The sequence below is a fragment of the Nelumbo nucifera genome, chromosome 3 (genome assembly GCF_055504915.1).
Source record: "Nelumbo nucifera cultivar China Antique chromosome 3, China Antique-T2T, whole genome shotgun sequence".
Taxonomy (NCBI): domain Eukaryota; kingdom Viridiplantae; phylum Streptophyta; class Magnoliopsida; order Proteales; family Nelumbonaceae; genus Nelumbo; species Nelumbo nucifera.
The window spans coordinates 106631692-106654427 of NC_142651.1; the positions used below are offsets into that span (position 1 = coordinate 106631692).

The 22736-nt window shown below is 39.0% G+C and overlaps 1 pseudogene; it reads right to left on the bottom strand.

The window, feature by feature from the left end:
* Nucleotides 1-6851: 6851 nt before the first annotated feature.
* LOC104599043 (auxin response factor 3-like) lies at nucleotides 6852-8257 on the bottom strand (annotated as a pseudogene).
* Nucleotides 8258-22736: the final 14479 nt, after the last annotated feature.

A 22736-nucleotide genomic window follows, 5' to 3' on the forward strand; every position in this document is an offset into this window, starting at 1 on the left:
GTGTTAAGCATAACCGACCTGATCGGTTTGAGTCGGGTTGGGTCGGTTTCGATTCTACTTAGTGGTGACTTAGTTGCTGTACAAGTTAGGTTGTAACTAGGATAAAACAACTTAGTTAAGTAGGAACTAAGTAGGAAGTAACTACTAAGTCGGTTCGGTCATCGATTTATGTTTTTTATAACTCGAAACCAATCGATGCTGAAGAAAACCCGACTGACTTAGGTTGGGTCGGTCGGGATTGGTCAGTTTGGTCGGGTTGGGTCTTCTTATGAACAACCCTATCTGCACCCGAAGAGAGAATGTCAATAATGTGCTTTGCATCACTTTTGATGATGAGAGCAACGATGCCCATTGCAATGGCACATCTCAAACCTTCCAAAATTGCTAAGGCTTCAGCTTCTGCAAGGGAAGAACATTGGAGGGGAGCACATCTTCCCAAAATGAAATCTCCATTGTGATATCTAATAACAATTCCTAATGTTGAGTGAGAAACACTCCACACACCATCCGTATTAATTCTTAGGACTCCAGTTGAAGGTTTGATCCACCCCTGAAACGGACGAGTTGTGCTGATCTAAGAGTGAACATTGTTAGTGTTTGAATCTGAAGCAGCAGCTCTGGAAAGTAAGGCACAATTACCTTCAATGGCTGCAAGCAAGGTTCAAAGTATCAATACATAACGACCCGTATTGGCCGATACGTATCGTGCCGATGGCTTCCCGATACACCCCTCCAGGGGTTGTATTGGGTCAGGCACTGGTTCAGAGGGTGGTCAAGCCTTAAATCGACCCCTCTGAACCAGTTTCAAAAAAATAAATAAAAGCTAAAAAAACAAGTATCGATACAGGCCGATACGCCCTACTGGCGTATTGGCCAGTGTCGATACTTTGAACCTTGGCTGCAAGCGTTTGAATTGGATTAATAGGGTGTTGCTCAAAAATCACTTGGTTTCCTTGCTTCCAAATGAAAACCACATTACAATTACCCCCCGAGCAAACATTGGAAAGCAAGAATGTTGATATCTTGTTTTGTCAATCTGTCTCCAATTCTATAACCAATAAAGTAAATTACCGTTATGAATATTCTTTGTCCGGATATCCAAAGAGGCAAACCAGATAGGTTGAACGACTGGATAGTGAAATAAGAGGTGATCCATAGTCTCATCTGATTCTCTGCACAGGTAGCAAGTTGCTTCGATCTTAGTTGATCTTTTTGCCATTTTTGCATTAACTGAAAGAGCTCCCTTACAGCATCTCCATAAAAACATCTTGACACGGGGAATTAAAGTTTTCATTTTCCACAGTTCTTTCCAGCTAAGATTTTCACAAACCCAGTAAGCATGAGAAGATTCTGAAACATCTTGACACAACAATTTATATCCGGAGTTGCAAGAGTACCGTCCATGGGGAGTAAGAGGCCAGATCAGCTTGTCTTTAGTCAAAGAATCCACTAGAGGGATAACAATCTTTGTAATTTGGTTAATAATTTCCTCATCTGAGAACAAACTTAAGAGTTGGATGTTCCACGTTCGAGAATTCTTATTAAAGAGCATGGGCACATTACAACAAGCAAGTTCCCAGTTAATTGGCTTTTCAATCAGCCCCTCAAGAATCCATAGATCCTTGAAAATATCTACTTCCCAATTGTTTGAGATTAACCATATGCATCCTTAATGAGATCCTCCCGACTAGACCACAACAATGAATGTGAATTCTTATGCTTTTGTTCCCATAAATTTGAAGAGTTGAGATACTTTCTGATGTAACCGTTTTCGGTCACGTACCATTTTTTGGGATGTGTAAAATTTTTTGGCTAAGTACCTCGTGTTTGACCTGGTGGCGACGTGCCTTGGTGATGAGCTACTTGGTGGCGAACTTCCCGGGGGAGAACTGCCTGGTGGCGAACTGCCTGGTGATGCTTCCTGGTGGCGAACTGGCCGATGGTGAATTGCCTGATGGCGAACTGCCTGATGGCGAACTGCCTGGTGGCGAACTGCCTGATGGCGAACTGCCTGGTGGCGCTGCCTGATGGCAAACTGCCTGGTGGCGAACTGCTTGATGGCGAACTGCCAGGTGGCGCTGCCTGATGGCGAACTGCCTGGTGACGAACTGCCTGATGGCGAACTGCCTGGTGGCGAACTGCCCGGCAGTGCTCCCTGGTGGCGAACTGCCTGCTGGAGAACTGCCTGGTGACGAACTGCCTGATGGCGAACTGCCTGGTGGCGAACTGCCCGGCAGTGCTACCTGGTGGCGAACTGCCTGATGGCGAACTGCCTGGTGGCGAACTACCTGGTAGTGCTCCCCGATGGCGAACTCGTCACTTGACTTGCTCCTAGGCGGTCTGCAACTCAGAGGATGGTGGTGCTCTCTGGTGCAGCGCTACCCGACTTCCCCCTGCGTGAGGTGATTTTCTCTCCTTTGTAGACAGCGGGAGCTGAGGGACCTGCGGGAACTGAATCGGAGGACCCGGGGGTATTTTCCCAGCAGGGACTCTCCGATGCCTAAGTTAGCATTCTGATTATAGAGGGCTTGGAGAGAAATGAGAGAGCTAGAGAGCGGGGGTTACCATACTCTTTTTTCTCCTCCCTTGGCTTTGGGGGTCGGAGTCCTTATATAGTGGTGCCCTCGCGGGTTAGGTGGGTAAAAAGCCTTCAAATGGTAAGACGTCATATCCCGTCAGAACCGGGGTACGGTGATGAACTCCTCAAGGTTGTCAGGTCGGCGCCTGTCAGTCGACGGGTCGGTGTCCGGGCCAGGTTGCCAAGCCAGCGCCTGTATCTGTCGGCGGGTCGGTGTCCGGGCCAGGTTGCCAGGCCGGCGCCTGTGTCTGTCTGCGGGTCGATGTCCGGGCCAGGTTGCCAGGTCGGCGCCTGTGTCAGTCGGCGGGTCGGTGTCCGGGCCAGGTTGCCAGGTCGGCACCTATGTCAGTCGGCGGGTCGGTGTCCGGCCAGGTTGCCAAGTCGGCGCCTGTGTCCGGGTCAGGTCATCAGGTCGGCGTCTGTGTCCGGGTCATGTTGTCAGGCCGGCGCCTGCGTCCGGGCCAGATTGCCAGGTCGGCGCATGTGGCAGGTTGATCCGGCCAGGTCGCGCAGGCCGCGCTAGGCCAACCAGACCGGTGCCCGGGGGGGACCAACTTGGTAAGTTGTTGCCTGGGGGCTTGCCTAGTTGTCACGAGGTGCCACGTGTCGCAACTTCACTGGAGGGCCAAATCTGCCCTCATCACTTTCTTTAGGCTGCGTTTGGAAACAATGCAAATAAGTGTGAATGCAAATGTTTAGAGTGTAAAATGGTTCATATAAATTGCAAAATTGGGTTATTTTTCCACTGACAAATTTACCTTCTTACCAAACAGACTTTTAGTTGTAATGGATGCAAACATGAATTCCAATAAAACATATGTTTTTTTTTAATCAAAAGCCCACTTGAATGCAAATTTACTTTTTTTTATTGATATACTTTTACATCTTATTATCAATATAAATATGCATTGGTCTGTCATTTATCAATGCATAAATGTAATATTACCAAACATAGACACAAATAAACCAAAACACAAATTTACCTTTGAACCGGGATTTACACTCTATTTGCATCTTTTTCAAACGCATCTTAATATTTTAACCGATAAAGAATAAGTTTCTGTAATCATAAGTTTCGGTTGTTGCTTTACAAACTTATCTTTATCCTTAGATATTTCACAAATTCATTAAAAAAAAAAAAAGAAATAAGTCATCATGGTGGAAGCTGCTAGGACACTTTTTGTTGGGAGCATATCCTAACTCGGGAGGGGAAAGCCATACGCTAAAATAATGTTTCTGGCTTTCTGCGTTGCCTTTGTGGGTTGGGCTTTTTCAAGCCACGTGCTCTGATCTAACACACTATAAAGATAAAAGCCAGATATCCTATTTGCTACTTCTTTTAAATTAATAAAAATAAAAAGACACGAAGAAAGAACAAAAAGAAAAAAAAGAATTACAAATTAGAATTTGGGTTGTTGAGATTTTGCCTTGTCCTAAACCACTAGACTTATTAGCTAGCACTACATGTCGTTTTTAGGTATATATCATATCTTTTCGGTACCATAGCGAAAAATTTTAAAAAGAATAAACGTTACAAGTTGATATTTTGGAAGGGTTTAAAAAAGTTGGTTAGCCTAATCCTGTTTGGATTTACACCAAGACTAGACTGAGCAGGTATTAAAAAGAAATTGCTTTTAGAATCAGGGATTTAACAAAGCATTTTTAGTTTCACCTTTTGAAAAAAAAAAAGAAAAAGAAAACTACCAACAACAAAAATATGGTTTATTTATTTTGTTTCAATTTTTTTTTAACTTATTTGTGAAGCCCAATTTTGTTGAAATTATAACAATAAAAGTGACTCAAATTAGATAACACCCTCTAAGTTTGGTGGTTCTCTGTTGGCAACATAGAGATCAGATTCAGTCCTCGCAAGACTGTTCATACTGTATTTACCAACGTTTTCGAACGCTGATGACCCAGATGGTCGGAACGTTCGGCCCGGGAACCGTCCAGGCAACCGGTTCCGTTTTACCCAAAACTTGAAATCTAGTAAAAAATCATTGAAAAATTCAACAAACAGTTGACTTAGGCAGTCGAACCATCGACCCATCGACCCGTTCAACGATTTTTAACCTTTTTATTTTTTTAATTTTGCTGTCAGAACGGGCCGTCCGTTTGAACTGGATGGTCAAACCGTTAACCCAAAAACCAGTGACCAAAACGGTTCCATTTCTGGGTCGTTTTTTAAAACATTGGTATTTACAAGCACTTGCAATCATGTATTGGGAATATCTCCATATTTATATGTTTTTATTCATCAAGAGATATTCCCAATGGACAGCTACAATTAGCAATGAATACGGTGTGAGCACGGTCTTATTGAGGAGTAATGATAGAAAAAAAAAAAACTTGAAATATGATAACATAAACACCAATGGTAATTGGTTTATCCTTTTGATATCTAGCTTGTCCTTTCTAGGTATAATGATAAAAAAACTTGAAATATGATAGACAAATCCTGTGGTATCGAAAAGGCATGGTATTTGCAAAACTTTAATAAATCAAAAGCCTATATGAATTTAAAATGGGAAACCAGATTCAGTAGTGTAAAATCCGTTTGAACAGCCATTATAGCTTTGCATTGGGAATATCTCCCCATAAAATAATGCACAGAAATACAAAAATATTCCCGATGCAAGACTATTCGAATGGGCCTTGCGGCACCGATGCCGATTTTTTTGAATGGATACCAATTGAGCTATTTTGTTACGTTCATAATTTAGGAAGATAGGAAATTAAAATGAAACACCATCTGTCTTTATCTATATTCAAAAAGAAAAAAGGAGTTCCAATTTATCTATAGTATATAGAGAAAGATATTTGTCTTGGTTTGGTTTTGGTGTAGCCATTCGGGATTTAGGGGTGTTTCGGTTCAGTTATCCGAATCATGTGTTATTTTGAAATCAAATCGTTGTAATTGGATTTGTTTTTTAGTTTTTTTAAATATAAATATATATAATATTATAAATATAAATATATATAATATAATAATCGTTGATGTGTGGGTTTTCTGTTTGGTACCATTGTTCCAGGAAATGTTTTCAGCACCAATACCCATTATTCACTACCACCTCACATCCATATTGACATCAAAGAAATGTATCTCCAGGAAATGCTAAATTTGACGTTGCTCGAAGTTATGCCTTTCCGATTTCCAAAATATAACTTAAAATAAAAAAATGATTTCAAATAAATACTCACTTTCTGAAGCACCATTTTTTTCGATATAACACTGATATAGCACCCTTTTCTGAAGCAACGGCAACATGACAAACAAACGCATATATACACACATCAGTTAGTTCGATTAATCATCGGTTTTACTTTAGATTGACCGAAAACTGAATTGATAATACCAGTTTTTTTCCAAAACTTCGAACCAAATGATTCGGTTTCATTTCCTGTTCGACTCAATTCGATTCTTGTTGAACACCCTTGAAGGCCATAAACATAAATTTGATTATATAATATTATTTTATATTTTCAACCTTTATTTTTATAATTGCACACGTGGGATAGCATTGCCCTCACACTAGATAGAAGTCTTTACCCAAAAAAATGGAGGAAATAAAAGCGTCGATGCACCAAGCGTTGTCAATTTTCAGGTTAGGTCAGATTAACAATTGGACATTATAAAAAAGCTTCTCTGCCAAATGCATGTCAAGAAATCCACAGAAAGGTTCCACCCGTACATTTTGTAGCAGTCGTTATATTATACAACTAACGAGGTCCCGTGCGATGCACGGTAAAATTTAAAAACTATTGAAAGAAAGTAATTCATAGTAAAATAATAGGGTAATTGTCCAAAACTCATAATGCCTTTTCGGTATTTCTCTCAAACTCACTATAAGCTCTTCAAAATGTATAAAACTCATCATGTGAGTGAGTTTTTATTTTCCAAAACTCACCTCCCTCGAAGCATCGTTAATATGAACTTGTCCACACCAACATAAATACAATTATCATTACCAAATTACCCCTGATTAGCGAATTAGAGAAAAAAAAAAGATTCATTTAAGGTTTCTCTCTCTCTATCTCCGGCAGTCGTCGACTGCAATAACCACGGGAACTGGCCGAGAAGCTGCCACTGTCAACCATATATCCCGGTGAAGGATTTCAGTGTTTTTTCTTCAAAGAATAAGAAACGTGAATAGCTTAGGAGTATTGAAACCCAAAAGTTCCGGCAGTCGTCGACTGCAATAACCACGGGAACTGGCCGAGAAGCTGCCACTGTCAACCATATATCCCGGTGAAGGATTTCAGTGTTTTTTCTTCAAAGAATAAGAAACGTGAATAGCTTAGGAGTATTGAAACCCAAAAGTTCTTGACCTTGCAAGACCTTCTGGAGCCTGAAAGTCTGAAAATTCTGTTCCATTAGGAACTGGAAAATCTGGTTTGGATGAACCAGGTGCAGAAAAACTACTGCAAGCTGAAACTGGACCCAATGGCTCAATCTCCCCTGTAGAAACCCTATTATGTCGATTTGTCTCAAGATCATCATCCCACCTCACCATGCAATAGGCATCTCCATTTTGAGCCAGGCCATCTAACAGGATCCATATCATTAATTCCAGTTACCAGACCAGTGTATCTTCGCTCTACTGCATATTCAGTTTCAAACCTCATTTTGAACTTCATTCCAATAAAAAATGGTTGATTAAGGCTCTTATGAAATTTACGGAAGGGAGCTATGAACTTAGACTGGCTTGCCCATGGATTATAGTAAATGTTGAATACACTCTTTGTGGACATAGCACTGCCCACAGCTGTGAGAGTCCCACCATTCATGATCTGGCTACAGAGAACTGGAAAAGGAATACCACCTTTCACTTGAGCAGCTCTCCGCATTTCCAATCTCAATTCCCCATTGTCACCTCTGAAAAAGAGGACAGCATCCCTAGAGTCTTATTGACAAATGCACTCCATCCAGTTGTAAGCAAATGTCCCCGTGGCTGATCCCTGTAGATGTGTCGGAACTTCCACTCTACACCATGTAAATCTTTTGCTACAAGCTCTTGGGATGGTCTTTGTTGCTTATAATCCAAAGGGGGGAAGTAGTCTTCGGCGGCTCGTCGAGGAACGGAGAACCCTCCATGAGTGCTCGTATCAGAAGCAGTGAGGGTTTTGCAAAACATGTGAGGCGTTGTCAGCTTGGCCGAACCTTCAATTTCCTCGTCTTCACCATCAGCTTCCATATTTCACTCAGCAGTTTATGCTCAATCTCAATTTCAGGAAGCAGAGAGACCTGTGCGTAAACTTCATCTGTGGCAACTTCCGCATGAAGCTTGACGTTGACGACGTGGTAGAATACATGAGGCGGAAGATTATAAACCGTCACCGTAAATTCCGAAATATTTTCCAAGTGCCCTTGCAGCAAGTAAACAACAACACTTCCTTTCTTCGGCAATGACATAAGCGACCCCGCACAAGCATGCCAGAGCTCCTAACAGACACCTGCCGCCGATGACGATGAACATAATGAAGCTGACATGGAAGACGCCGACGACGAAGAAGAAAGCAACAAGATTGAAGCGGGTCTACTCTCGACCACCACCGCCAAAGCGGCATCCTCGTCGTCAGTGACGGTGTTGAGATCAATAACACTCCCCATGAAACCAGAACCCCTAGAAATCAAATGAGAGAAAGCAAAAAGCAGCGGAACAGTAGTAGTGGTGCTGGGTTGTGGGGAACGTGATGGATAAACAATGGTGTCTGCATCTGCATCGCACCCAGACCCTGAGAGGCCTCTGCTTAACCCACACAATTGCTGCTTGAGAAAGGAAAGTTCTCTGATTCGGATAAGCTGCAATTGCCGCTTGAGCTAGGTATTCAAAGTTCTAGGTGTAATTTCTGTTTTTATCGTTTTATCTATATATTTTATATTTTTTATGAAGGGTAAAATGGCAATATATTAACTCAAGTCAGTGACATCCGAGTTTTTAGACATTTTGAAAAGTTATGGTGAGTTTAAGAGAAATGCTGAAAAGTCGTGGTGAGTTTTAAACAATTTCCCAAAATAATAAGATCGAAGGAAAATAATTCATAGTAAAATAATTATGGTTCATTGATAACTTGTATTTTGATACCTCAAGGGCAACATTTTAGGGAGATTTTAGGCCGTAAAATAGTCAAAATACCTCATTTTCCCAATTAAATTCAATGTTGTCACGTCTGAGGGTCTCTGTGCAAATCTTGTAGAAAATTAGGGAAGTTTCATGACTGAAATGCAATTTTTTGGAAGCTGGTGTGAAGTCCAACTGAGAGAGCGGGTGTTTTTGTGAAAAATTGAGCACAAGAAGGTGCCTCTTATTTACTAAACCCAGAATGACACCCCTTCTACTGTTACTACTGCCACTTCTAGAATCGGATCCCAACCATTTTAATTCAGTTTTAGATTTAACTTATGGTCTCTAATTTCCAGTCTAATTTTTAATTTTTGCTTTGATTCTTTTCTACAGATCTAGAATTCGGCGAGGTAATACAGAAAGGCCTAGTTTGAGAAGTTCAAGGGTCAAAGGAGAGATCTGGAAACTACTACCTCTGATCGGATTACAGACTTTTTCATTTAATTTCTTTTATTTACTTATTTATTTTTGTGCACTTTTCGCTTTCAGCAGTGTTCGAATCTTATTTTTAATGAATTCCAATTTAATTAATTAAAGTTTTGTGATTCTGCAACGTCCCTTTGTGTTCTTTTATCCAGATTAAAATTTGTAATGATTTTTCCCTCGCTTCCCTATGGATACGACATGTTCTCACCATTTACTGTGTTTGTAATTGTTATGAGAAACAGAGAAACTTACAAATATTAAAACTGGTATTCCAAAGTCATTAACGACAAGCTTCCGGATACACCAAGTTCTTGGCACCGTTGTCGGGGAAGCAACGGAGAAATTTTTTTATTTGCTTTGTCTAGATCTGTTTCATTATTTTTTTATTTTTGTTTAATTACTTCATCTATAATCTCATTTTAATTTTTGTTTATCTTTCATTTTGTAGGATGTAAAAGCAAAAGGTGGGGCACCAGAGCATTGCTAGACTGTTGAAGAAAAAGAGAAGAGAAGAGAAGAGAAATTGGATTGCGTTTCAAGTATAGTCGTCCTAATTTAGACTTGTATTTTTTATTTTTATTTTTGAACTTCTTTTTTTTGGGTAAAATAGTGTTTTTGATTTTTTAGTTATTTTTTTTATATAGATCCGATTTATTTCATTATTTTTTTAGTATTATTTTTCCGTCATTTTGTTTTTAGATCTTGTTTTTTTTTCTTTATTTTAATTTCTTGAGTGAATTTCTATTTTATTAGGTTTTTTTTTAGTTTTTTAGATAAAAAACTAAATTCACTTCGTTTATTTTATTTTATTTTTTATTGCAGCATAATCTTCTTTTTTTTATTTTCAGTTTAATCCTTAGAGTAGCAGTTTTTTTGTTAGAATTTATTTTTGTAATTGTTAATATTTTTTTTCTTAGCATAATTAATTATTATATTTTCTGTTTTCTATAATTATTTATTGCTTTATTTAATTTCCCTTTAATTAGTTAATTAATTGAATAAGAAATTGTTAATAAGAAATTGTTCCGATTTTTTAATTTGAGTTTAAATTTCAAATTTCGAATTTCAAAAAAATAAAAAAATTCAAAAAAAAATGATTAACATTTTAAAATTTTCGCATTTGCATTCCAACATTTAGGGTTTGATATGCTAGAGCATGCATCATATAGGATTATTTAATTGTTGAAATTATTTTATTAGTTGTGAATGTATTAGGTTTTCTTTTTTTATTATTATTTTAATTGCTTCTTTTGGTTAATTTATTTTATTATTTTATGTAAATTTGTTGAATTGCATATTAGAAACAATTGTTCATGCATTGTAATTAGTTGCATTTATTTTGTTTATTGTGTTTTTTCGTTAACCCATTTAAGGGCAGTCCAACTTAAATAAGATAGGGTGGGGATTTCATCACCCTTCCTTGGCCCAAAAACCATCACCCTTCACATGCAGTCCACCCTAAACCCAAATTTAAAATTTGAATAGAAGATCCTTTAGGGAGCCTCACATTTGGTTCAAAAGTGTGCTGATTTTTCGGGAAGCTTGTAATTACTTTCCATAACCGACGGTTAATATCTAAGGAAAGAGGTTAAACGGCTAAGCCTAAGCGGGTTTTGTGGTTACTTAATTAGGTCCTTGCGAGAGCAAGGGGAGCCTCCCACATCTCCACCTCTTACCTGGCTAAACAAAGGAAGTGGCGTAATTCCATGTAAACCTAGGAGGATTCACATTGGTTAAACCACTAGTTTAGGGAACCTTAGGTCACCCCGTGGGTCGTGTGTTTGAATTTCTTGCATTTTTGTTAAAATTTAAAAATGCAAATTTGAATTTAAGTTTTAGAAATTTAAATTTCAAAATCTAAATTTGAATTTAAATTTCAAATTTCAAAAAAAAAGAGAAAACAAAAAAATCAAATTTGAGTTTAAATTGTAGAATTTAAATCTCAAAATCTAAAATTGAAATTAAAATTCAAAATTTAAATAAAAAAAAATAAGAAAAAGGGGGTTAAAACAAAATAAAATGAATTCAATGGCCGGAGTTTGTGGAATGAGAAACTACTTCCAACTTGAGCCACGGATAGATTGGAACCATGTGTCCCAACAACTGGATAAGATTAAGGGGATGGCCCAAAGATTTGATCAAGTCCTTGCATTTTGTCAACAAATTGGCCCATATGCAACCTTGTCATCCTGCCCAACATGTTCCATCTGTGCAAGCCTGACCCATCATGTTAGCTAGTGCCCTGTGGCGAGCCCATGTCAATCAGTCATTCCAATTTCGCATATTGGACCCAGGCCCAAGAACCCACCTTGCCAGATGTGCACTCTCAATGGTCTGAAGCCCAGACTCAATGTGAGTACAATAATTACCCTAGGACTCAATCGGCTCAGCCATGTCAAACCTCCCCTCAACCTTATCAAACCGATTCACTCAATGATAGGTTTTTGCAACTCTAACAACTGATCTTAGCTCTACAACAACCTATCCCAAGATTAGAGAGCCAAGCAATTCAGCTCATGGAAGCTAATATGCGGTGGGAAAATATTCAATGCTTGGTTAGCCAATTGTAGACCCCAGAAACGAATCCCTAGGTCTTCCCTAATACCAAGATCTTACAACCTCTAATGTCCCTTACTTAGAAAATGTCGAAAAATCTCAACTCCTCAAAGGGAGGGAAAGTGTGAAGACCTGTATGAGTCTGGAAGTCCTTCTGCCTACCCAGAACAAGATTGTTGTATAATAAATGTAAATAGAAACCTTAGAGAAACCGAACTGGTCATAGCGGATGACCCAATGAAGGAAGTTAATGTTTTAACAAAGTCTCCACACCCATTATGGTCTTACTCTACTGTTGAACCTCTCCTAGAGCTAAAGAGGGAACCACCCATGCCTTCTCTTGAATCTCCTCCACAACTAGAATTAAAACCCTTGTCGGATTCCCTTAAGTATATGTTTTAGGACCTAACCAAACACTACCAGTAATTATAGCAGCCGATTTAACCCCTATACAAGAAGAGAAACTGACTGATGTCTTAAAAGAGTATAGGGGTGTCATTAGTTGGTCGGTGGCTGACCTGAAAGGGATTAGTACTTCCATTTGTATGCACCATATTTATATGGAGGAGGGTGCCAAACCTAGTAGGGAAATGCAAAGGCGGTTGAACCCAAATATGAGAGAAGTGGTTGGATGCAGGAATTATCTACCCAATTTCAAATAGCAATTGGGTAAGTCCTACACAAGTGGTGCCTAAGAAGGGTGGACACACCGTGGTCACCAGGGATCAAGGTGAAGTGATCCCCACCCGGCTTACCATGGGATGGTGAGTATGCATCGACATCAGGAAACTCAATGCCGTCGCAAAAAAAAAGACCACTTCTCTCTGCCCTTTATTGACCAGATTCTGGAAAAAGTTGTAGGGCAGACATATTTATGCTTCTTATATGGGTATTCTAGGTATAACCAAGTAGTCATTTACCCTGAAGACCAAGAGAAAACTACTTTCACCTGTCCATATGGCACATTTGCTTTCTGAACAATGCCATTTGGATTATGTAATGCACCAGCAACCTTCTAAAGGTGTATGATGGCAATTTTCTTGGAAATGGTAGGCGGCTTTCTGAAAATGTTTATGGATGATTTCTTTGTCTTCGGGGATTCCTTTGAAACTTGTCTCGAACACTTACGAAAAGTTCTTCAACGATGCATCAAGACAAACTTGATACTTAGTTGGGAGAAGAGTCACTTCATAGTCCAACGGGTATTGTCTTAGGCCACATAATTTCCAAACGAGGGATTAAGGTAGATAAGGCAAAAGTTGGCCTAATCTCTAAACTCCCACCTCCCACTTCTATCAAGTAAATCCGCTCATTTCTCGGACATGCTAGTTTCTATCATAGGTTCATTAAGGACTTTTCCAAGATCTCTAGGCCTCTATTCAATCTTTTGGCGAAGGATGACCCATTTAATTTCGACAAGGCTTGTCTTAAGGCTTTTGATTATCTGAAAGAGACACTAACCAAAGCCCCAATTCTTCAACCTCCCAACTGGTCGTTGCCTTTTGAAAAAATGTGTGAGGCCTCTGACTACGCTATCGGAGCAGTTTTGGGACAAATGGTGAATAAATGTCCTGTGGTAGTATATTATGCTAATCGCACCCTATCTAAGGCTTAGTTGAATTACACCACTACCGAGAAAAAAATTGTTAGCTTTAGTCTTTGTAAAAGTTTTGCCCGTACCTATTGGGCACCAAAGTGGTTGTTTACTTTGATCACTCGGCCTTAAGACATTTGTTGTCTAAGAAAGAGGCCAAACCTAAGCTCATCAGATGGATCCTTCTTTTGCAAGAATTTGACCTTAAGATTCGGGAGAAAAAGGGATCTAAAAATGTAGTAGCTGATCATCTGTCTCAAATTCAAATTTAAAAGAGCGAGCCCGTCCACAATTATTCCTTCCTAAACGAGCACCTCTTATCTGTCTCTCATAATACTCCCCCGTGGTACGCTCATATTGTCAATTACTTAGCAGTAGGTAAATTTCCAAGGGGTGGTCTAAGAATGAGAAGGACAGATTCTTTTCTCAACTCAAATACTACTTCTGGGAAGATCCCGAGCTATTTTGTATCTGTTCAGATCAAGTGATCCGACGTTGTGCCCCCGAGTCTGAACACCAAAGCATCCTCAATTTTTGTCACACTCTCGCTTGTTGAGGGGGGGGGGGACTTTTCGGGAAAGAAAACTGAAGCCAAGGTTCTGCAAAGTGGTTTTTACTGGCCATGTTTATTTAAGGATGCCCATGCCTTTAGCCAAAATTGCCTAAGATGCCAATCTGTCGAGAATATGTCCCGTAGAGACAAGATGCCACTTAACCCTATTCCAGCTGTAGAAATATTTGATGTCTGGTGTATTGATTTCATGGAACCGTTTCCGCCATCATCCGGTCATGAATACATCCTGGTGACCATTGATTATGTGTTGAAATGGATTGAGGTGGTAGCAACCCGGACCAAAGACCACAAAGTTGTTCAAAAGAACATTTTCTCTAGGTTTAGGTGCCCGCGAGCAATCATTAGTGATGGGGGGTCACACTTTATTAATGCGCAGTTCCGTGCTTTGCTATGCAAATACGGAATCACCCATAAGATAGCAACCCCCTACCATCCCCAAATGAATGGTCAAGTGAAAGTATCTAATAGGGAAATTAAAAGTATTCTGCAAAAGTCCATTAGGCCCGACCGAAAAGATTGGTCCGATAGACTGGACGATGCACTTTGGGCTTACCGGACTACTTACAAAACTCCCATTGGAATGTCTCGTTATAAGTTGGTTTTTAGTAAAGCATGTCATCTTCCCATTGAATTAGAACATCAGGCTTATTGGGCCATCAAAAAGTTTAATCTAGATTTAGGGCAAGCTGGATCCCACCGAGCCCTACAATTAAGTGAACTAGAGGAATTGTGCAATGAGGCCTACGAAAGCTCGCACATTTATAAAGCCAAAACAAATGCCTTCCATAATAAAAACATTTCAAGAAAAACTTTTGAACCGAATCAAAAGGTATGGCGCACATTTACAAAGCCAAAACAAAAGCCTTCCATAATAAAAACATTTCAAGAAAAACTTTTGAACCGAATCAAAAGGTCTGGCGCACATTTATAAAGCCAAAACAAAAGTCTTCCATAAAAAAACATTTCAAGAAAAACTTTTGAACCGAATCAAAAGGTCTGGCTTTTTAATTCTAGGCTGCGTTTATTCCCTAGTAAATTAAGGTCTAGGTGGAACGGGTCGTTTATTATGGAAAAAGTGTTTCCGTATGGTGTAGTGAAAATTGTTGATCCAAAGAATAGAAGCACATTCAAAGTCAATGGTCAAAGACTTAAACCATATGTGGAAGGATTCTCTAAGAGCGGAAAGATTGACAAGATAGGCTTAAGTAATCCAAAGAGAAGTGAGTAAATGCGTCTGGCTGAAGATGTTAAACTTAGCACTGGTTGGGAGACAACCCAACGTAGTTTTTAGTGTTTCTGCTGTTAGGATATGAGTTTTTCTTTTTTTTTATTTGAGACCAGTTGGCAGACCTTGAACCGCTTTGGAAAATCCTCTTGATTGTTCTCTTTGGCCCAAGTCCCTTTGCAACATTTTAGTTATGTCATTATAGATAATGGCACTTAAGTTGGGGGGTGAGGAAAAAGAGAGAGAAAAATTAAAAAAAAATTGAGAAGCTAAGCCTTTAAATATGTAGAATTAAAATTTCACTGAAAAAAAAAACTCCATTAAAAAATATTCACAAATAGAAAAAGTTGAGGAAAGTGATAGAAGAATATTGAATTTTGTAAAAATTGGTAATGAGTGATAGGAGTCAAAATCAGTCATATTTGAATATTGTCAAAACCGGTCATATTGGTAATGAGTGATAGGCCTTCCATCAAATTTACTTTTATTTAGTTTAATTTTTGCTTTGTTTCTTTTTTGTAGATCTGGAATTCGGCCAGGTAAGATGGAAGGCCTAGCTCGAGAAGTTTGAGTGTCAAAGGAGAGATCTGGACATTGCTACCTCTGATCGGATTAGAAACTTTTTTATTTATTTATTTTTATGCACTTTTCACTTTCAACAGTGTTTGAATCTTATTTTTAATTAATTAAAGTTTTGTGATTCTACAACTTTCCTTTGTGTTCTTTTATCCAGATTAAAGTTTGTAACGATTTTTCCCTCGCTTCCCTGTGGATACGACCCGTTTTCACCATTTATTGCGTTTGTAATTGTTATGAAAAATGGAGAAACTTACAAATATTAAAACTGGTGTTCCGAAGTGGTTAACGACACGCTTTTGTATACTCCATTAATTAAACCACAATTGTTGTTAATAAATTGTTATTAATTTGTAATTAAATTTAAATAATTGTTATTAGTTAATAGTAAAATAAGTAAATTACTATTTATGATAAGTAATTGAATGGCGAAGGAGTGGGTTCAGGGTAGAGACCATATTCCCCATCCCCAAGATCCCAACCCTAATTTTGAAACAAATCCCCATCCCCGACCCCGACCACAGCTAGGGATAAAAGTTATCCTCCATCCCTGATCCCAAACGAATACAGATTTCCTGTGGGGACCTAAACATCAAATTTTTTAATTAAAAGTATTTTTTTGGAAAATAAAATTACTTAAAATAAAGAATAATTTAAAATATAAATAATATCTTAAATATATTTTGCTATATATAATGTAAATAATCTATACTATATATATAAAGCAAAGCAGTTCATGTCAGCTACCCTCTCCTTTCTCCAAACCTCATTCCTCCTTATCTCTCTCTCTCTCTCTCTCTCTCTCCTTTCCCCTTCCCACCACTCCCATTTTGCCAATTCAACACCATTTCTCTTCATTCCTTAATTAATTAAGTAAGATAGCAAAATTAGTCAATTTACTTTTAATTATGTAATTAAAGTTAATTAAATTTTTTAATTAAACATATTTTTTTAAAATAGATTCACTTAAAATAGAGGAAATTTTTAAAATATAAATAATATTTTTATATATTTTGATGTATATATAATGTAAATAATATTTAATATATATAACCGATCGGGTCAATTCAAGGCATGGATTTCACTCTCCATCCCCATTGGGTTGGGGAGGTCGAGTACCCAACAATGATGAAGAAAATTGCCATCCCTAAGCAATTATGTTAATTAAACAATCTAACTAAATTTTATTAAGCAACCTAATAAATTAAAGGTTTAAAGTGTTAAAAATCCAGTACATTCATTAGTGTAAATTAAGTAATTATTATGGAAACTTATGATTAACCATTTTACTTTTAATTATGTAAATAAAGCTAATTAAATTAATTTATTTTCATTATGTAAATCATTGAAGTTATACAACCTAAGAATGGGGTTTTCAGGGTTTTAACTCAAGATTTTAATGCAACTCAAATGGTTATTGGCAATTGAAGAGGAATATGGAAATGGAAGATTGTTCAAAATCTTCTCTAAATACTTTATCAAATTTTAGAAGGAATCATAACTAATTTCTACTCTATGTATCTCACTAATGAGATCAACTATCCTAATATGGAAATGTAATGGACGATTAATTGATTACCATTATTCATGAGAGATAATTGTGCCAATTAAGGTGATTAGTTACATGAAGAGAGGGAGAGAGAGAGTTGAGCTAATTAAGGAAATTAGTTATGTGGGTAAAGAGAGTAAGACACGTGAGTAGTTGTAGGGGGGAGATATTATAGGTAATATATTTAGTTAATTAAGAAATTGAGAGAAAGAGTGTTGAATTGACAAAATGGAACTGATAGTAAGAAGAGAGAAAATCAAGGAGAATGTAAGATGGGGGTAATGGAGCAAGGAGAGGCATGGTGGGGTGACCTTTTACATCTCTGCCCCACAATACATCCCAACTGTATTGGGAGCATCTCCCAATGGCAAGTACAACGATATTTTTTCCGTACACGATTGGAATGTTGATGGGGCACTTGTGGGGTGACCTCTTTGAGGCGTAGATGTAAACTCATACAATAATACTGTAAATTGGGTTGTCCATAATTTCAAATATTTTCTTTCTTTCTTTTTTTTTTTGGGGGTGGTGGAGACCAGAGAGAGGGGGAGTCTAAAGCGAGTTCGGATCTCTTGCCCACGTCTACGCACACAACATTGCAGCCACATATGGAGAACATTTCATCCTCCTACATGGGAGAGATGTTCCCAATTCACGGGGTAGTGTGTTGTGGGTAGACGTAGGCAAAATTCTCGTAAGCAGGAGATCCGGAGTCATGTAAAGCTTAATTTCAAGATTTCAACCCGACCCAAATTGATCCACAACACAGTTATTGAAGTCTAAACCTCCTGCCTACACAAACTCTGTCTACGTCTACACAACTTTGTAGCCACAGATGAAGAACATCTCATCCTCTTATAGAGGGGGAGATATTCCCAATTCACAGGGATAATATGTTGTGGATAGACGTGGGCAGCCGGAGTCCAATTATTGGGCTCATATGGACGCCAAACCCAAAATAAATCCATTGACTTCGTATAACTTTTAATAGTTAGTAAAAAAAAATAGATCGGACGGTTACAATCATGTGATCTTTAATAAAGGAAGTAGGAAACCAATCCGATTGACTGACCTCCACGTGCACGCCTCTTATCGTTTTTTTTTCCCCTTTATTTTCACCTCATATCATTCGAATCGAATTTAGTTTGGCGCCCCACATGCATATTTCAGTGTGACATCGTGCATTGGAAATATCTTCCGCACTTATTACGGGGAAATGTTCCTAATATACCGTCGGGATGGAGAGTGAGGTGCATGTGAGGCGCCTATGGAATTCCTCCAAATCACACCGTCTCTTTTGTCTGCTATGAAAAGAGACCGGATCTACTCACACGTGGTGCCTCACATGCATATCTTTTTATGCATTGGGAATGTCTCCCGTATTTTTTTGATGAAAGATGTTTCTAATGCATGGTGGATGTGTTTCTAAACCGTCCATTTGTGAGGAGCAGATCCTGCTTCCTATGAAAATATGAAGATATTTGGCAGTTTGACGGCTGGGGAGTAGGAACCAAGAGCCAATGTTGTTGAACCTTTTAGGCACGACACATTGAGATCAAATCAGCCCTCTACAAGATTGCCCCCCACAACGTCCCACAGCACATTCATGTCGTGTATTGGGAACATCTCTTGATGATAATACCATAAATGATGATGTCATCATTAGAAGATGTTCCCAATACACGGCGGGGTCCGCGGGGATGTGCTATGGGACGTTGTGGGAGGCAATCTTGTGGGGGGCTGACTTGAACTTCGACACATTACCATACCATGGGCTAAAAGCATGGTTTTTGAACTACCATTGACCTGGATAGTCAAATCGTTCGGCTCAGAAACCGTCCAAGCAATCAGTTCCATTTTACCCCAAACCTGGTCATTGACCAAAAACCGTTAAATCAATCAACGACCCATTGACTGAGTGATCGAACCATCGACCTGTTCAATGTTTTTTTGCCGTTTTTATTTTTTATTTTTGTTGTTAGAATGAGCCATCAATTCAAACCGTTGACCCGAAAACCGGTGGCCATAATGGTTCTGTTTCCATGTCGTCTTTTAAAACCATGGTTAAAAGAGTAATTGCACAATATTTTTTTGGCAAAAAAACAAAAACATTAAGAGATTAATAGGTTAACGTGGATGTTGCCATGTTAGGTCCTAGCACCCAAAAAGTTTTCTCATCTAATATACCTATTTCTCTTTTTGGTAAATCATATCCTCTCCAAATCTATCAGTGATTGTTCTGAAGAGATATTTCCAATACACGATTGGGATGTGCTGTGGGGTGCATTCTGTGAGGCACCCATGTGAATTCAAATTTAATACATCCTTTTGTTTCTTACTATTGAGATTTCCTACCAATAAAACATGTCTAGACACTCTTATAACATTATCTTACACCACACATCTCACCATGATACTGGACCCACAATAAAAGTAGGTCCTACCATGTATGAGATATGTAGTGGCATATCATGTCAGAAGAGTGTTAGAATGTATTTTGTTAGTAGGTAATTAGATCATGTTCTGTGTATATCTCCTCTTCAGCCCCTGAATCTCCTCTTAACAAAAAAAACTATTTCAATATGTTCCAACATCATTTTTGTTCACACTTCTCAGACATAATTTCAGTTTCTTGCTACTCGGATTAGCCGAGGGCAATGAGGTAAAAACGCTCCTGAGCTATGAAGGCTAGTCAAAGGCTTTGAGGGGTTCAGATGAGGTGTGTTGAGGTCGAGAGCCGTAGGCCGAGGTAGATTGTCTCTGAGTACTGTAGAAGCCGAGGGCTGGTGGTTAAGTGGTGAAGTCCTTGGTAGTCTGAGGTCCTCCAAGACAATAGATGTTAGAGGCCCCAGGTGAGAACCCGAGGTAAAGGCTCCAATGGTCAAGTTAGTACAAGGGTTGAAGAAGAGAGGGATCTGGTGCAGACAAGGGCTCTGAAGAGGGTGCTCGTATGCACTAGGCTCCCAAGAGGAAATGTCCTTCACCTATGCTTTTAGTTAGAGCTGGTGTTTCAGATTCCTCTACCTAGAGGGGGCTACCTTGTATTTATACTTGAACTACTTGGAAGTTGGTGGAGATGGACGCCCCTGGTCAGCGGAAGAAGCAGGGACACTGGGGCACTCCGCTATTGGCTCCGTACGAGGGGAGTAGGATAGCCTCCGCCGTGCTGAACCAGGATCTTGGCTGGCGTCCGTGGGCTGGGCCCTCCAGCCCGTAATGGGCTAGGCCAAGTTACCCTACATCATAGTAAATTCGGATTAACTGAATTATTAAACATATAAATGGCTGTAAACTAATAATAATACCTCATATCAGTGATGGAATGCATAAGACCCACAATGAGAGGTTGAATGGTTGTGAATTCCCAGTCGTGTACTTTTATGATCGGAGTGAAGTTGGTTTTATAGCTTGTTAAACAACTATTGAGTTCAGTTAATCCTCTTACAATTCATTTCTCAGTTCCACGGTGGGATGTGTTGGGACGATTTTGATTGGTGATGAGGAATTGGGATCTGCTCCTCACAGAACGCACTTCACATAGACTTCACAGCCCCATCCCACCATGTATTAAAAATATCTCGATGAAATGGAACTATGAGGTCTGTGTTAGGTGCGCTCTGTGAGGTGCAGATCTGGACTCAATGGCGAGGCTCAATATGTTCTAAAAGAGACTGGATCTGCTCTTCACACATGGCGCTTCACACCGATGTTACAGCCACATCCCACCATGCATTAGGAACATCTTTGGTACTTGTGTTATTATTTACGGGAGATGTTCCCAATGCACCGTGGGATATGTTTGTGAGGTAGTGAGAGACGCCCTGTATGAGGAGCAGATTTCAATTGGTTCTAAAATAGGTCATTGGGAATAAGCGATAATGCGAGGTTGACACCTTGCCTGCCTTTATAGCACAATAAAATATTAGTTGCTTAATGGTCTTTTTCTTACTTTCCGCTTTTGTCCCATTCTCACCCTACTTATTGACACGTGGCAAGTAAAAGAAAAAGTAACTTAAAGGCACAAACAGCATGGAATAATGGAATCTAGAGATGATGACGTGGTCCATGTCAAAACAGTCCCTCGCTCAGTCCTATTGTTTATTGCCGAGTCGTTTTCTTGAAAAAAACAAAGAGATGAACGGGTTAGTAGGAAAAAAAAGGGGGAGAATGATTGTTCAACCACATCAAAATTCTTAGCTCCATCGTATAAATGGGATGAATTTGACTGTAGATGATGTTAAATCTACGGATAAGATGCGATTTATAAGACTACTAATAGACTATGAAGATTTGTAATTTCAAAATTCTACAATTGAACTGTTGTAATTTCAGAATTTTGCATTGAAGTGCGGTGTATTTATCCGAAAAAAATCAACTGTAGCTTGAAAGACAATTATGTAATGTGTGTCATGAATGATGTAATTTACATATACTTTATCTCATGCCCACCGACTTGGCTACGTTTTCAGGACCGTCATTCATGACAACATTATCGTGCGCAGAGTTCTCGTGGGCAGAAGATCCGGACTCCATTCGACTCCGAATTTCCTGTCTACGTCTACCCACAGTATAGTTTATGACATGATCGTATAATACTGGTTTTGTTGGATGCAAGGATGATATCAGCAGTTCGGTGCAGCTGCAGCTGCAACTAAAGGCCTACTATGACTCAACCAAATCGTAACCATTGGTGCTGCTATTTTTTTGTAATCTTAACATGTGGATCGGTGGTCAGGTGGGATCCACATGCTAGCAGATGCACATGCACAGCTACAGTGTTTTAATGTGTGATCCCATTCGCATTCGCACCCCACCATGTGATATCTGATAAGCTTATCAATATAACGTTTTCTGGGTAACTGACAGAGACAATCGACACAAAACCGCTGAACCGGGCAACTTATCTTTGCCAGGTGGCGAAATCAGAAATAGGCGATTACTTCAGGCTATAAATTTCCTCCACGAGATTCGGCATGAATTTCTGGGACTAGATGTGAACCATGCGACCATCCCAATCTAAGACTGTCTCTTCTTGCTGTTTACACGTGCAGCCACTAGGGCTTATAAGGCCTAACCCGACCAAACCGACTAACCCGCACCGACCCAACCCAAGTCGGCTGGTTTCATCAGCATCGGTCGGTTTTGGATTGTACAAATTCATAAATTGATGGTTCGGGTCAATTTCGATTTTCTTGTGTAAAAACCGAAATTGATCCGAACTGAACCGACTTAATTCTTATTTAACTAAAAACTGAAATATCTGAAAATATATATTCCAATATCTATATCTAAAAAATATATATTATGAAATATGTCAGATATATATTTCCAGAAAATATATATTCCAATATATTTGTATGCGTATTTTTGTTTATATATATATATATATATTTCTAAAATACATATTTCAGTTTTAAATATATTTCCAAAAAACTAGGTGGCCATGGGGGGCATGGATGAACTTAGAGCCGAAACCGACCCAACCCGACTCAAACCGACCAGGTCATTTTTGCTTAACTGGGTCGATTTCAGT